Source organism: Bemisia tabaci, chromosome 3, assembly GCF_918797505.1.
Source record: "Bemisia tabaci chromosome 3, PGI_BMITA_v3".
Classification (NCBI taxonomy): Eukaryota; Metazoa; Arthropoda; class Insecta; order Hemiptera; family Aleyrodidae; genus Bemisia; species Bemisia tabaci.
In genome coordinates this window covers 52,647,268-52,663,735 of record NC_092795.1, presented here as the reverse complement: position 1 = coordinate 52,663,735, position 16,468 = coordinate 52,647,268, and the positions used below count along the sequence as shown (strand labels likewise).

The 16,468-nt window shown below is 39.9% G+C and overlaps 2 protein-coding genes across 3 annotated transcripts in view; both read right to left on the bottom strand.

Moving 5' to 3' along the window:
* Nucleotides 1–16,468, bottom strand: part of LOC109041567 (uncharacterized) — a 71,222-nt gene that overhangs the window by 10,172 nt on the left and 44,582 nt on the right. The window lies entirely within an intron of this gene.
* The window catches only part of LOC109039774 (protein D1), a 67,417-nt gene that overhangs the window by 17,364 nt on the left and 33,585 nt on the right, over nucleotides 1–16,468 (bottom strand). The gene's annotated exons all lie outside the window — the stretch shown is intronic.

The following is a 16,468-nucleotide window of genomic DNA, read 5'->3' as shown; positions in this document are numbered from 1 at the left end:
CCCCCCCCCCCCTATCCACGCCACGGCAGGCTTTAAAACGGCTACGTTTGGCTTCAAACTGTGCAGTGTAGCTTGAATCTCAACGAAGAGTGAATCGCTGAAAATACTTACTTATGCAGGAGTATACAATAAAACTTATAAAAAGTGCATTCCAGAACCAGTATGTCTTTAGAATAACTTTACGGAACATAACTGCTGACGTAACAACTTTTTTAACTTCAGTTCGAGATGGCGTCATACGCTTTATCACAACAGCCATGCTCAGGAGTAAAATGCAGTTTAAAGTATCATATAGTTTACGCTGTACATACTATCATCAAATACTCGAGATTTTGTTGGAAAAATCTCACCACGCTAATATTAAAGCTCTTTATACAGAATATGATATAGACGTAACTTACGACGAGGCTACAGCGGAAATTAAGAATGAAGAGACCGAATTCTACACGAAAAAGAGCGGATGGACATTATTTTCATGCGATTATTTGCAGATAACTTTGTTTGTCTATATTCCGTTAAAAGGTGCGGGAAGTATTGATAATGTTAAATTAAAAAATTCTAAATCACTTGTTTCAGTAAAGGACACGGGTCTTGAATGTTTTAAGTATGCTGTTAGTGGACCGTTTGTAACCGGAAACCCTACAAAAAAACAGTCTTATTTAAAAGATCCAGCATTTCACACTAGATATGTATGGCCTAAAATGCCCGTAACATTAGATGACATCACAGAGTTCGAAAAAATCAATAATATCTCGATAAATGTTTTTAAATTCGACGAAGAAAATTCTGATATTTACCCTCTTAGAATATCAGAAAGCGAGAAAGACGAGTGCAGAGATCTACTGTTGAAAGACGGTCATTATATGTGGATTAAAAATTTTGAAAGATTCTTAACATACGCGAACGGGAAAAAAAAACTTCACTTTTATTGTAAAAAATGTTTGCTTTGTTTTAGCAACAAAAAAAGAATGTTGACACACGTCTCGCTTTGTTCTTGCGATTTTAAAGTTAGATTAATGAATAAGAGTAGGCTTAAAATACCAGACGCGATTCTGAAGAAGCAAGCTGTCCAGAATATTGATTGTTGCGCTTCTGAGTCATTCAAATTAGCCATCCTCGAAGGACAAAAAACGGACACTTACGATTGGACTGGCGCGGAATCGGACGATATAAGCATCGCTAATATTAAACAGTGGGAAAGAAGGAATCCAACTGTAAGTATCAATGTTTACAGCTTCAATGAAAACGGACAAATTTATCCGTTATGTGTTACATCCTCTGAAACTAGAATACATAAAAATCTTTTAATGGTTAAGAGCGAAAGCGGCACATTTTTTGCTGAAATTTTTAATCTCTCAGCTCTGCTTTCCCGACAGATTAATAGACGCAAAAGTAAATTATTTATTTGTAAAAGGTGTTTATCGCGATTTAACAGCCCCCTAAAACTCGGAGAACATACTCGAACATGTCGTAACTTTCCAATCGGAAAAGTGGTAATGCCAAGCGGCAAAAACCGTTGGTTAAATTTTCAAAATTATAAATATAAGCAAAAAGTCCCGTTCATATATTTCTTGATTTTGAGTGCATGTTACTACCGATTAGCGAAAAAAGAGGTAACAGAACGCAATTATTGCAACGACATGAACCCTCAGCCTTTTGTATGTACGTAGTTAGTGAATATGAACCAAACAGACGTCCATACACCTACATAGGTAAAAATGCTTCCAAAATATGTATCGAGAAAATCAAAGAGGAAATTGAACGTACTGAAGATTTGTACAGCGTGAATAACCCTATCCGAATATCACCTGAGGCTAAAAAGAAATTATTGGAAGAGGCTAAAAACTGTTATATATGCGAAAAACCTTTACTTGAAGACAAAGTATTAGATCATGATCACTTTAAGCCGTCCTTTTCGTACGCAAAACAGGAAGGTTACAATATTAGAGGTGTGAGCCACTCTCAGTGTAACTTTCAATACACGCGACCTAAATTTGTGCCTATATTTATTCACAATTTAGGACCGTATGACGCTCACCCGCTGATTTTAGAATTAGGTGATTCGCCTGGGCTCCTGAAAGTCATTCCGACATCAGAAGAAAATTATATCTCTATTATGAAGCAACACGGAAAACTTCAATTCCGCTTCGTAGACTCTTATAGATTTTTACCAGCACCGCTTAATAAATTGATATCTTTACTTCCTCCCGAAAAATTTTACCATACTAAGAGACATTTTCCTCAAGACGTTTTCGATTTGCTGATGCGGAAAGGCGTGTACCCGTATGACTATTTTGATGGATGGGATAAGTATGAAGAAACACAATTACCTTCAAAAGAGCAGTTCTATAACTCCTTAAACGGGGAAGATATTTCCAGCGAGGATTATAAGCATGCTTGTGATGTATGGAATAGGTTGAAATGTAAAACGCTAGCTGACTTTACATTGTACTACGTGAAATTGGACACATTACAGCTCTGTGACGTATTTCAATCCACTCGAGAAATATTCCATACTACATACGGTTTAGATCCTGCGTGGTGTTTAACTCTTCCTGCATACAGCTTGCAAACAATGCTGTACCAAACGAGAATAAATATAGAACTCTTAACTGACATTAATATGCAATATTTAGTTCTAGAAGGTATCCGAGGGGGATACGCGTGCATAAATAAAAAATTTAGCGCTGCGCGCAATAAATACGTAGGGTTTCCACCGAAGAAAGGGTGCAAAGTAAAACATTTAATATTCTGGGATGCCAACAATTTATATGGTAAATCATTGACATACCCGCTTCCTCTCGACGGCTTTCGATATTTGACAGAGAATGAACTCGTAAATTTTGACGTTATGAAAACAACAGACAACGATTTGAAGGGATACCTATTGCAGGTGGATTTAGAGTATAATCGAAATCTACATGATGAACATTCATGTTTCCCATTTTGCTTTGAAAACCGTGTTCCTCCAAACGGGAAAACCAATAAGTTGATAGGTACTTTATACGATAAGGATCATTATGTTATCCATATAAAAGCCCTGAGGCAAGCTATGGAATTCGGTCTAACTTTGAAAAAAATCCATCGTGCTATAGAGTTTAATCAAGCACCTTTCATACGAGAGTACGTGCTGATGAATACAAAACTCCGAAAGCACGCAAAATCCGATTTTGAGAGCGGGATTTATAAATACATCAATTGTTCAATTTTCGGCAAGACATTAGAGGCTGCGCACAAAAGAAAGAATATAGAAGTTGTCTCAAACAGGAGCAGATTTCAGAAGTTAGTATCAGATCCATTTTTCGAAAGTGCGACCATTTTTGACAAAAATCTTGCGGCAATCCACAAGTTTAAAAAAATTGTAAAATACGATCGTCCAAATATAATTGGTCAAGCAGTTTTAGACATATCAAAGTCGATCATCTATGATTTTGTTTATAGAGTGCTTAAACCTCTGTACGGTAATTCTATAAAAATACTCGCGACGGATACTGACTCCATTTGTGCGGAGATAACTAACCATGACATTTATGAAGATATGTTTTATTTGGACAAACACTTTGACACCTCTGACTACCCAAAGGATCACCCATTATTTTCGACTAAAAATACGAAAGTTCTTGGACTGATGAAGGACGAATTTAATAGTACACCTATACAATTGTTCGCAGGATGTAGGACTAAAGCCTACGCAATTCAAACCCCGATCTCGGAGAAAAAAAAGTTAAAAGGTATAAAAAGAAAATTAGTCAAAGATGGAATAAGTGTAGACAATTATCTAGAGTGTATTTTTCAAAGAAAAGATTTTTTCCACAAACAAAAAACTATTGTGAGCAAGAAGCATAAGTTATACACTGTCGAGACTACAAAAAAATCGCTTTCTTGTGAGGACGACAAACGCTTTCAATTGATTGACGGAATATCTTCATTACCATACGGTCATTATAGCATAACCACTCACCAAACTCATCTGAAACGATTGCATGAAGAATTGGTCATGAAAAGAAAGAGAGTACCGTCATTTGACGAACACAACCTAATAAAAATACCTAGGACGGATTGAACTAAATATAAAGTGCTTCATGCTTAAAAAACTGCCCAGTTTGAACCAAACACTAACGCATTAACATACCCTTTATTCTTAAAAATGATACCCTCTCCGAAACTTCCAAAATTAAACACCTCCTCGTTTTCCCAGAACGAGTTTCGACTCATACCGCCGCTCATTATTTTAAAAATTTTTGATGTAGGGGAGTTACAAGTCTGGTCGCGTCTACCGCTACAACTTCGAAGACGATTGGACTTTGTAAGTGAGACTTTTTGTAACGGTAATCCACTAACATGCATGAGTGGGGAGATTAAATTTTCAGATAAAGTCGTGAGGAGAAAAGATTGTAATTTTTGTCGAAAACATCTTAATATAATTGAAATTTTAATGAATAAAAAAACAATCGATCCAATCACAATTCCTTTCAACGTAGCTCCAAAAAAATTACTTAAAACTGATGTGACGAAATCAGAATTTTATGAAATACCTCCCCGAATGATTTTATCAATATTTGACGTATGTTCCGATGACATATGGTGTAAACTACCCTCAGAGTACAGATTAAATCCAGATTTTCTCCGAATAAGATCGCAAGACAGAAAAAACTCTGTGAATAGTCACCAACGTGACAACGTACCTGAGACCCTGAATACAAGTCAATATGACAACGTACCCGAGTCCCACTCCTCGACGCGGACACCAGCTCCCACCACCTTCGCAAAGAAGAGGGGTCGATTCTGCTGTATATAAACTCAGCTTGCTGCTCCAGAAGTCACAGTCGTCTCCAGCTCCAGAAGGATCCAGCAGCTCCAGCTCCAGCACCAGTGAAGACCTCAAGACTCCTCTCTCTCTCACTAGGAACCTCTGCTCCAGCCGACCTAGGACGAAGCCCTGCTGCACTCCGAGCTCAGACTCCGAGCTGACGTCTAGGGCGAAGCTCTGCTCCAGTCCGACAACTAGAGCGTCCCCTGCTCTGCACCGCCAGGCCAACGACCCGTCTCCTTCTGCACTACTCCTGACACCTGCCGCCCTCTCCCGACTCCGACCGCCACCTAGAGCTCTGTACCGCCAGGCCAACGACCCGTCTCCTTCTACACTAGTCCTGACGCCTCCCGCCCTCTCCCGGCTCCGACCTGCACCTAGAGCGAACCTCTGCTCTGTACGCCAGGCCGGCGACCCGGCTCCCACTCACCGTCCACAGCGTAGCTGGACTAGCGTAAAAACCTAGCCACTACTACTACATTCACCTGGTCACGACCGCACTTCAGTTCAACTCAAGCTGACACTCACTCACTCACCAACCACAGTGTAGCCGGACTAGCCTAAAAACCTAGCCGCTACTTTCGCCCGCTGGACCTCCCAACCTGCGCTGCAAGGACGTAACTCGGATCAAGCCAAGCTGCCAATCTCCGCTGGACCCTGCGAGGACGTAGCTCTGATCAACTCAAGCTGACACTCACTCACTCAGCAACCGCAGTGTAGCCGGACTAGCCTAAAAACCTAGCCGCTACTTTCGCTCGCTGGACCTCCCAACCTGCGCTGCAAGGACGTAACTCGGATCAAGCCAAGCTGCCAATCTCCTGCCTAGCTGACCTGCTTTCTGCGAGCCAATTACCATGAGCGGCGAATCGTTTGTCAACGTGTCGCAAGCGGACCTAGATGCGCTTTTCTCGTCAATCTTGGATGACGAGTTGATGAAGGAGCAACCACGTCATCCTAGTCCTCATAGGTCCGTCAACAAAGGACCCACGATTAACAGGGTTGCACTCAACTCTCACGCAACTTCTCGTGAGAGTAAACCCTCAACCTCTCAGCGCGCTCGTGGAGGTAGCGCAACGTCAAAGCGCGCAGCCTCTAGCGAGCGTATGCACGTTGAACAAGACGAGCGCTTTGGAGCAGCGAGGGGTGACAACCGAAAAGCTCAATCTAGTAAACGTCCTACGGAGAATGGGACTCCTGCCAATTCTCCCTCACGAGTGGCGACAACTTCAAGTAATGGCCGCCCACGAACCTCCACGTCGTCGAGCAAGCAGCAAGTGCAGACGACGTTCGCAAACGCGCCATGGATTCGTCAACCTTCCCGACCTACCGCAGTTCCTACAAGTAATTCATCACGTAAACGGTCAGCAGAAGAAGAACGACCTCTGGATTTGGCGCCTGCTAGGGACTCGTCTCCCGAACCATGTGTGGAAGTCATAGAAGTCTCCTCGCCGCCACCACCGAAAAGAAAATCAGGGCTGGGTTTTGATTGGAAACCAAAACCCAGAATGATTAATTGTAAGACGTACGATCTTACAATTACAGGTCTAAAAAGCGTCATCGTGGGAAACGATTGGGCGGACGGTTTCCTCCCTATGATAGTATTATGTAAGTTAGACGCACCAAACGCCTTTTTGGTGTTAAATGAAGAGGAGTGGAAAGGTTTCAAATTATATTTTGAAACCATTGATGATTATTATAAAGGAAATCTCACACCCACCTCCGATCCAAAAATTGGACGTTATCGTCTGAAATTTCAAATATTACACAATAAACCGACTTTAGTTATATGGGGGGAGGATGTTAAATTCCTTATGATGGCGCCCGTATTTAATAGATTAAAGGCTTGTACGTATGTGATAGAGCTGGCGCTCCATCAAGTATGCAAGCAGGGTGAGATGCTTAGAGACATATGCACGGGGCGATGCGATCTTACAGACAGGTCTCCCGAAAAATGTAGGTTGTACGCGGAAGTTCTAAGGTGCGAGAGTCTCTATTCTGAAGAATAATTATATTAGTTTATTCGATAGAAATTATTAACGTAGGGTTAAGATATATAATCTTTAAATTTACAATTTTAATCGATAGTAAGTAAGAAGATTATTATCATCTTTATAAAAATGATTTTAATCATAAATAAAAAAAAAAATAAAAAGTTTATGTATCAAAACCTATTTGTTCAATTATTATTTATCGAATTACCAAACAATTCTCAGAGTACATTCCTCCTATTAAATCGTTTATGAGCTAGCAAATATATCTATACATACATGTACTAATGAGGATAAAAGGTGGACTGTTGCTCTACGATACCGAGCATTTTGACACAATCTGGAGTCGCAGAGCAACAGTGCGCAATTTGAACTCGCTATAATAATTGTGAGTTAATATTTAAAGACTATTTAATGAGAATTTTTTAGTTTGGGCAGAAAAATAAGTATAATATTCCGTCACTCTATGACAGCGCCCAATTTTGACACAATCTGGAGTCGCAGAGCAATAGTGCTCAATCCAACCTTGCAACTGTGAAAAAGTATATAAAGGAATGTCGATACATATTTCAGTTAAATGCTTGCAGTCAATCGAAAGAGAAGGATCGCTGGTCGAGGTATAATTAACAGTTTAGTTAGCAAGTTACCCTTTGAATTGCACCTGCCTGGCTACCAATTTTGTGGTCCATCTACACGTCTCGCTGAAAGATTGAAACGTGGAGATAAAGGTATAAACCTTTTGGATCAGGCATGCCTTAGGCATGACCAACAGTATGAAAAGTATACTGATTTAGAAAATAGGCATAAAGCAGACAGAGTTCTGATTGATGAGGCTTGGAAGAGGTTTAAATCTAAAGACGCAAGTTTGGGAGAAAAAGCTGCTAGTTACCTCGTAACGAACATTATGAAAGGTAAACTAGCAATGGGAGCTGGACTAAAAAAAAGAAAACGTTCAAGTGTGAGAAAAACAAAAAAAGGTAAGGGTGTACGTAAAACTAGAAGACGTACACCAGCGAAGAAACGTCGGACATCAAAGCGTGCAAAAGCTAGCGGAGGAGGGGTGAAGAAGAGGAAGAGGAGAGGTGGACCGGTACTCGGCACACGAGTAATTCCATTACCGAAAAGAGGAGGGATTTTACAGTATCTAATACCGCTTTTAACAGGTCTATCGAATATCGGTTCCGTAGCAGGGACAGCTAACGAGCTTTTGAAGACAATACGAGCGATGAAAGGGAAGGGACTTTCAAAGAAAGGTGTTTTGGGTGATTTTAAGAAGGGCTACGGTTTATATTTGAAGCCCTACCCCTCTCAAGACTGCTGACTTCCGGACAGGACAATGACTAACTTAGAATTGATCAAATACGCTAAAAAACTTAAAATTCCGAATTTCAGGGGTGTGTTCATGAGAGATGAGCTTGCTAGCATGAAACCTCAAAAAAATGAAACAGGAATCATTAATTTAGATTCTACAAAGGGCAGTGGCACGCATTGGGTTGCTTACAGTAAAAAAAATAGTTGTGTAATTTATAGCGATTCTTTCGGTCTCACGCCGCCTCCTGAAGTTAAGAAATATTTCGAGGGTAATCTACTTATGTACAGTAATGATCGGATTCAAGAGTTTGATGCAAGTAATTGCGGTAAACTATGCCTCCTTTTCTTAATAAAAGAGACTGGAGCATAGATTTTTTTTCATTTGTAGTGAAGCATTCAAGCAAAATGTCGTTGTCCTTTACTTTGTCCGGAAATAGTTCAATTCTATCGCAGGATGTATACCCTGCAGTAAAACTTCCTAGAAACGAACGGCATTACATAGGTTTAGTCGATCTAGAAGTTTTTAATAGCTTCCCCAACATTGATAATGATAATAATCGTTTTTTTGTGAAAAAAGGAGGGGAGGAACGAGAAATCGAGATACCTGTTGGATGCTATGAAATCACTCAAATTGAGGATTATCTAAAAAAGCAGTTAGGCGATGACTCCATATCTTTGACGGCAAACATGCCTACTTCTCAGTGCGTGCTCGAGTCTAATTATGAGGTCAATTTCAAGAAACGAAATTCCATCGGACCTCTGCTAGGGTTTGACTCAGTAATATTGCCTGCAGGAAAAAAACATTATTCCAATTTACCTGTCAAAATTACAAAAGTAACTTCAATTTTGGTAGATTGTAATCTTGTCACTGGAACATATTTAAATGGGGTGCCTGGCCACGTTTTACATCAGTTTGCGGCAACCACTCCACCGGGCTACAAGATTGTGGAAGTGCCAGCGAATGTAATTTACCTACCGGTAAACACAAGCTTTATTGATAACCTAACTGTTAGGCTCTCGGATCAAGACGGTAAACTGTTAAACTTAAGAGGGGAAACTGTTACCGTAAGACTTCATCTTAAACAGTATGGGTTTCATATTTGAAAGAAACTATATAAAGAGGGACGTTGAGCTCCCTAGCCTTAGTGAAGAACGAGCTGGCGGAGGATTAAGTCCTCAAAGCAAGATTATACTAAAAAAGTTGGGATATAAACTTCAGAATGAGCACTCTACTGCAAATACGTCAAAAACCCGTCTTCGACGGGTCAATCACCCGGTATCAAGAACAAACCATAAATCCAAGTAATCCATTAGCTCTGTCGAACAATGATATTATCCAGTTTGCAGTTAACCAGTCGGACTCTCTCACGCATTTGCATGAGAGCTACTTTTTAATTACAGGTAAACTTCGAAAATTGACCGCTGCAGCTGCGGCAGGAGGGAATCCTGTAGATAGCGTTGCAGCGAATACTAATTTAACAAATAGCGGTGTACTTCATTTGTTTTCAAGAGCTGAGCTAAAAATTAATAATCTCACAGTTGAAAGTGTTATAGATCCGGGACTCACATGTATCCCGAAAATATTTACTACATACACGGAAAGTGAAATAAAACAACTCGTAACTATGGGATGGCCGTTAGGATCTACTGTAACGTCTGATACGGGTGGCTTTAACGTTCGACTTCCTTTTAGTGTTTTATTCGGTTTAGGGTACGACGTTACGCAAGTATTGGTAAACGCAAAAATAGAAATTCTATTGACGAGAGCGCGAAGTGATGATGACGCGCAACATTCGACTGTAGTTGAAGCAGGCGTCTATTTGAAAGTTGAAAAAATTGTGTTTAAACTACCTCACGTAGCAGTAGATGATAAGAGTAGACTCGCATTATTGAAGATAATTGAGAAAGATGTTCCTCTCAATTTGACGTTCAGAATGTGGGATCATTATCAAATCCCCTCCCTCCCTGAGACGACGAAGCATTCTTGGTCCATCAAAACTTCTTCCCATACTGAATCTCCGCGATTTGTTATTTTCTTCCTCCAAACGGATCGAAGTGGATCGAAAACTAAAAGCAGCAGCGAATTTGATCACTGTGATCTTCGTAACGTTAAATTATGGTTGAACAATGAATCCTTCCCTCAGGAAGATATGGATGAAAATTTCGAAAAGAAAGATTATGCGCAATTCTATCACATGTACTTAAATTTACTAAAATCTTACACGAACATGCGTGATCCAGCTCCAGTTATGACCTTCTCTGAGTATAAAAACGCTACTCCTCTCTTTGTAATCGATTGTTCGCATCAGAAGGACCGCCCGAAACACGGTGGTATTGACGTTCGGCTAGATTTTGAAGCGAGGAAAAGCTTTCCCTGAAAAGACCACTGCTCATTGTATCATTGTGCACGATTCAGTTTACGAATATCAACCACTATCTGGGGTGATTCGGAAACATGAAAGTTAAGAAACAAAGAGTAAAACTACAAGTCAGGCAATTTGAATTCGAGGGAGGTTGTCATAACAAAATGAAGAAGCATAGCGTTTTGTTACCATCGCAGGTACGTGGGCTTGTCGTGGGACCTTCCAATTCTGGGAAAACTAATTTAATGTTGACTCTACTCATCGATAAGAACGGACTCAAATTTAAAAACGTGTACTTGTTCTCAAACTCTTTGCATCAGCCTAAGTACGATCTTCTGGATGAAATTCTCAAGAGGGTTGACGGGGTTTGTTTTTTTCGCTTTAAAAACGAATTTCTCAAACCGGAAGAAGTTGAAAGGAATTCTGTCGTTATTTTTGATGATGTAATGAGCGAAAGGCAGAATCCTATCCAGGATTTTTTTTCCATGGGTAGGCATATGTCGGTAGATTGTTTTTATCTCGCGCAAACTTATTCCAGAATTCCGAAGCAGCTCATTCGCGACAATTCAAACGTAATTGTGCTCTTCAAGATGGACGATATGAATTTAAGACATGCTTACGCCGACCACGTAATTACAGATATGCCGTATTCTCAGTTTCGAGAAATGTGCGCCTCTTGCTGGAAGGAACCGTTCGGTTTCCTTCTCATCAATAAAGAGAGCGAACGTGACAATGGGAGATATAGAGATGGTTTTGATAAATATATAAGCCCATGAATACATTCTTGCGGCTCAATCATGGAGAAGAAATTGAAGGAGGAGATTGTGAAGGCTGCGGACTCCATTCGCAGCAAATACCGAAAACTGAAGAGAGGTTTGATTGAAGAAGAATCTGCAGCTAAAAAGAGATTCGAACCTCTCGTGAAACCGTTAGAAGCTATCATAGATTTGACGAAGGAGAAAGACGAAATTGATGAAGAAGAAGAAGTAGAAGAAGGAGAAGTTCAAGCGGAAAATGAAGTCCGGAGGATTAAAAAAGAAAAGGCTAAAAGTGGTGCGCGTAAGAGTATTCTCAAATCTAAAACACCTGCATCTGCGCACAACATCGAAGTACCCGGTCCTTCCAGAGAGGATGTATTTGAAGATGTTGGGGAAAAAAGCTCTGCGAAGGATGCACGTGATGCTTTAGAGGTTTATCTCAACACCTTCGGGCCGTTAGGAGAGGAGTATTTACGGAAATTATTATTTTGGCCGCGATCTAAATTAGATCATACTTTCGGCGTTCGAGTCGATGTGAATAACTCTAAATACCATATAGGTAACAAAGAAATCGAATTTGATGAGGAAGATTGGGTTCATGTTGATGGGGAGACTTATCATGGAAGTCGCGGTCTCTTTGAACTTCTTTTCATGAGAAATCCTGATGAGAATGAGATCACTAATTCAGACAAAAGGAAGTATAAGCAAATTTTGGAAATTTCCAGTGCACATAAGCAGGGGTTTCATCCGGAGGGTCGGATTCGAAGTAGTGCTGGAGTTAAATATTTAAACATAATTCAGAAGCTTTTCCCTCCAGTCGGCAGAGGACTGTTGCCTGTTACTGACAATAAAATAGACTACGTTCATTGGGACGATCCGAACGAGCTGGTGGATCGCCTCGCTTTGCTAATCGCGTCGGAAAAAGCTGGAAACGGGGGACATATAGCTGAGATTGCATCGATTGAAGAAGAACTCCGTGAAGCTAATTTCATAAAATGAAGACTGTCAATAAGTTTGGTCATTATCGCGGTTTTCATGTCGCACAAGGTAGTGTTTTAGGGCCAGCGGGTCCGGCAGGTGTCGGTTTCGAACTTGATTTGGATGGAAATTATAATATGAGATTTAAAAAGTTAAAGAATGTTGCGCTGGGGACGGAGCCTTACGATGCTGCAACGGTGAAACAACTGCATGAAATAATAACAACGAATTCAAACAGTGGAAATATGAGCAGCAGCGACCTACCCTTAGCGATACGAAATTATCTTGAGCAACATAAAGATGATTTTCTGCTACCGCTAGTTCATTCGAGTGTTGAAAATAAAATGAAGGACCTACCCTCGCAAACGACCGGTCGAGCTAGTCTAGAAGGAGAAGAATCAGGCAGATTACGCGGCCCTGCGGGACCGCCTGGTCCTCGCGGGCCAGCTGGACTTGCGGGGGTGCAGGGTGTAAGAGGGCCTGCTGGTCCACCGGGTGTAGCTGGTGCTAAGGGTGAACGAGGTATAGATGGTATGCCAGGGCCACCTGGAATTGGATTCTCGGTGGATACTGATGGTAATTATGATCTTAAAAAGAAAGAGTTAGTAAATGTTGGCATGAGTTCGAATCCTAGTGCTGCGGCGACTGTTCAACAAGTTACGGAATTACATAAATTGGTGGATATAAATTCTGAATTGCTACTGATTAAACTGCCTGACGAGTTCAAAAAGTACACGGTTGAGGTGGTAAATCCGTTGATCGCGTCCAAGTGTTTGATGGTGGACGAGAGTGGTAATTTTGATGCCAAAAATAAACAATTGAAGAACCTGTCGGATAATGATGACGTGAAAGCTGCAGTAACGGTGGGTCAAATAAATGAATTGAAACGTTTGATAGAGACTAATCGTTCGGCTGTATTCGATTGGTTACCGAAAAAATTACAAGAATATGAGGATAGTAATTTGGTTTCCTTGATCAATAAACAAATTCAAGAAAGCGCGACTTTAAATAAAATAAATAAAGATATTTTAGAGATCCAAACTATTGGTATAAATTGGATTAGAGAGGCCTCTGTGGACGCGAAAGTGAAGGGTCTCTTGCAAATGTACACTATTGATACTCTAACTCCAGAAATCGATAAGAAAATTGCACGTTTCAAATCGGATAAATTAGATCCTTTGTTAAAGGATAAAATAAAGACGGAAGAAAATAAAATGAATCAACTAGTTGTTAGAAAACTGGAGCCTGTGGAGAAGAGATTGAAGTCGCTGGAAGAAAAAATTGCTAGTATACCGTATTGATGGGTGTCTTGCGGAATAAATATTGCAATTGGAGATAATAACGTCAGTCGAAATAAAACTGAGGGCGGAAGAAGTTATTAGTTATGGCATCAAAAGTCGGTATTGTGAATGAACTCCATAAACCTGCACGAAAAAATTATCAAAGAAGATTTGTTACACTTAAAGGACTCAATGATTTGTACCAAGCGGATTTGGTTGAGATGATACCGTACGCGACAGAGAATTCCGGCTACAAGTATTTACTCATGATTATCAATTGTTTTTCTAAGAGGGGGTACAGTATTCCTTTGAAGTCAAAAACGGCTAGTGAGCTGTCAGCTGTGTTGAAAGATTTTCTTGAAAAATTGGACGTTGTTCCAAAATATTTACAAGTGGACAGAGGTTCAGAATTTGTTAACTCATCTGTATCTAGAGTGCTGAAGGATTTCGGTGTTCAATTATATTCTTCATTTTCGACACTGAAGGCATCCATCGTTGAGAGGTTCAATCGTACAATCAAGACTTGGATGTGGAAAGAATTCAGTCTTCGAGGAAATTATAAGTGGATTGATATCATCGATTCTCTTATAAATAGGTATAATAATCGCGTGCATCGAACTATCGGGCTCGCTCCTATCAAGGTCGGTAAAAAGAACGAGAAGAAAGTTCTTGTTAGATTGCAGAAATTGCAAAAAATAAGTCTTCCTCCGAAGAGAAGGATAAAATTTAAAGTCGGGCAGCCAGTGCGGATAAGTAAGTATAAACATTTATTCGAGAAGGGATACACGCCTAATTGGACTACAGAAGTTTTCATTGTGGACGAAGTGAAGAAGACTCGACCGACTACATATAAGCTGCGGGATTTGAACGGAGAGCTCATTCAAGGCGGTTTCTACGAGGAGGAACTTCAGAAGACAAAGTACAAGGATACCTATCTCGTGGAAAAAATTATACGAAAAAAAGGAGATCAAGTTTTCGTCAAGTGGTTGGGGTTCGCCGATAAATATAATCAGTGGATTGACGCAGCCGACGTTGAAAAATGAAAGTGTTCTGTCTTATTTTTTTCGTCTGTGAGTTGTGATGGAAAACTTAAAGATTATTTCAATACTTCTTCGGATCACTACATTTACTACAAAAATGATGTTGTTCGTTGGCTGAACGGATGTCTTCCTACGCAGAAAGTTAGTTTGTGGGAGGAGAGTGTTCGTATTGAAAATATGTCGGTGGATATGTGTTCACTTTCTTCAACTATAAAAACTAATTGCGTTTTCGAGGGAAAAATGAATAGCAGTATCGAGTACTTCAAGTTGCTGTTACGAGATGCTGAATCTCTCTGCCCTCCAGAGACTAATTCAGTTTTGGAAACTTGTATTATTATTATTTCTTATGTAATCATTATGTTATTCATAGTTTTAGTTGTACTTTTACTTTATTTTTATTATAGAGAGCCTAATGGTTGCCGCTATTGCGCGTTTACCAAGACGTTTTATATTGTAAGAGATTGTAACAGTCCTTGTTGTTTGGTCTCAACTGACACTGTTCATTGAAATTGTATGTTTTTTGTATTGCTTTCTGAATAAAAAAAGTATAAAATGCGGGTGCTAGGTATCAAATAGACTGAGAGTCTAGTGTATTTAGAAGTAATCCTCAGGTCTATTTGGACCTAGCACCCGCATTTTATACCTACTGTTACCGGGGGTATTTTTCAATGGGGAACTCGAATTTTTAGTCGAATTTTGAAAATTCGAAAATCCAAGATGGCGGAATTGCCTAAAATGCTATCGCAGCGCCTAATCAACTGAGGCTTCTTTGTTTAAGCCCTGTAGGCGCTCTTTCCGACCGATTTAAGTGAAATTTGGTACGCGGGGGTATTTTTCAATGGGAAACTTGAATTTTTAGTCGAATTTTTGGAATTCGAAAATCCAAGATGGCGGACATGACCTAAAATGCTATCTCAGCGCCTAATCAATCGATTTACGCGAAACTTGGTACCCGGGGGTATTTTTGAATAGGAAACTCGAATTCTTAGTCGAATTTTCAAAATTCGAAAATCCAAGATGGCGGACGTTGCCTAAAATGCTATCTCAGTAACTAATTAATTGATTTTAATGAAACTGGACCGGAAAACCTTGGCATTAGGAAAAGAAAGGAGATTTTAATAGGGGTGCAATACATGGTTTCTTATGTGTCTTAGGCTACGTAATCGAAAAATTCCTAGGTTTTTTCCATCGTGCACAGATTCTCCCGGAAGATTGACTCTGCTGGAAAAGCTAGATTTTTAAGGAAAATTCCGATTTCTCCGGAAAAATTCCGAACTTTCCCGGGATAAGTCGCACTGATACAGGTAAATGGAGGTGATCTTCGGAATCAGCGCCAAAAATCTACTCCGAAACCGTTGGCAAATCTTCGGAAAATCAAAAAAAAAAAAAAAAACGTTGACCAGTGTAATTGATATGTTAATGCAATTCCTCAAACTTTTCCTGGCTTTACCTCCACTTCAGCGGGTACACGCCCACTTGAAGTTTTAAAATTCGATGTTTTTGATCAATTTTGTATTGCAATATTCCAAGAAATAAAAGCTTCTTCTCGTGTTAAAGGAAAACAGTAGGATAAACAGACGGAACTGTCTAAAAGATAAGCAGAATAAGCTCCAGATATCTTTCATGACGGATGAATTTTTTTGGTTCTGTAAGATATGAAAGGGTTACATGTTTTCAATTATACTTTAATTTAGTGCTCGACGATGCTTTTATGACAATTGCGTTCAATTTTCAATTAAAAGTATTATATGTCACCTCTGAGATGAAAATTTGGGAAGTCAGGCAAAATTAGAGCAAATTTTGGGAGGTGATACACGTGACGGTGGAAATTCGGGTTTAAGCATAACTATTAAGCTCAACGAGCTATATTTCCTAAGTCTACACCTAATGAGAGTCAAAATAAAGGTTGGTTTGCCCAAAAATTCACAAAAAAATTTTGG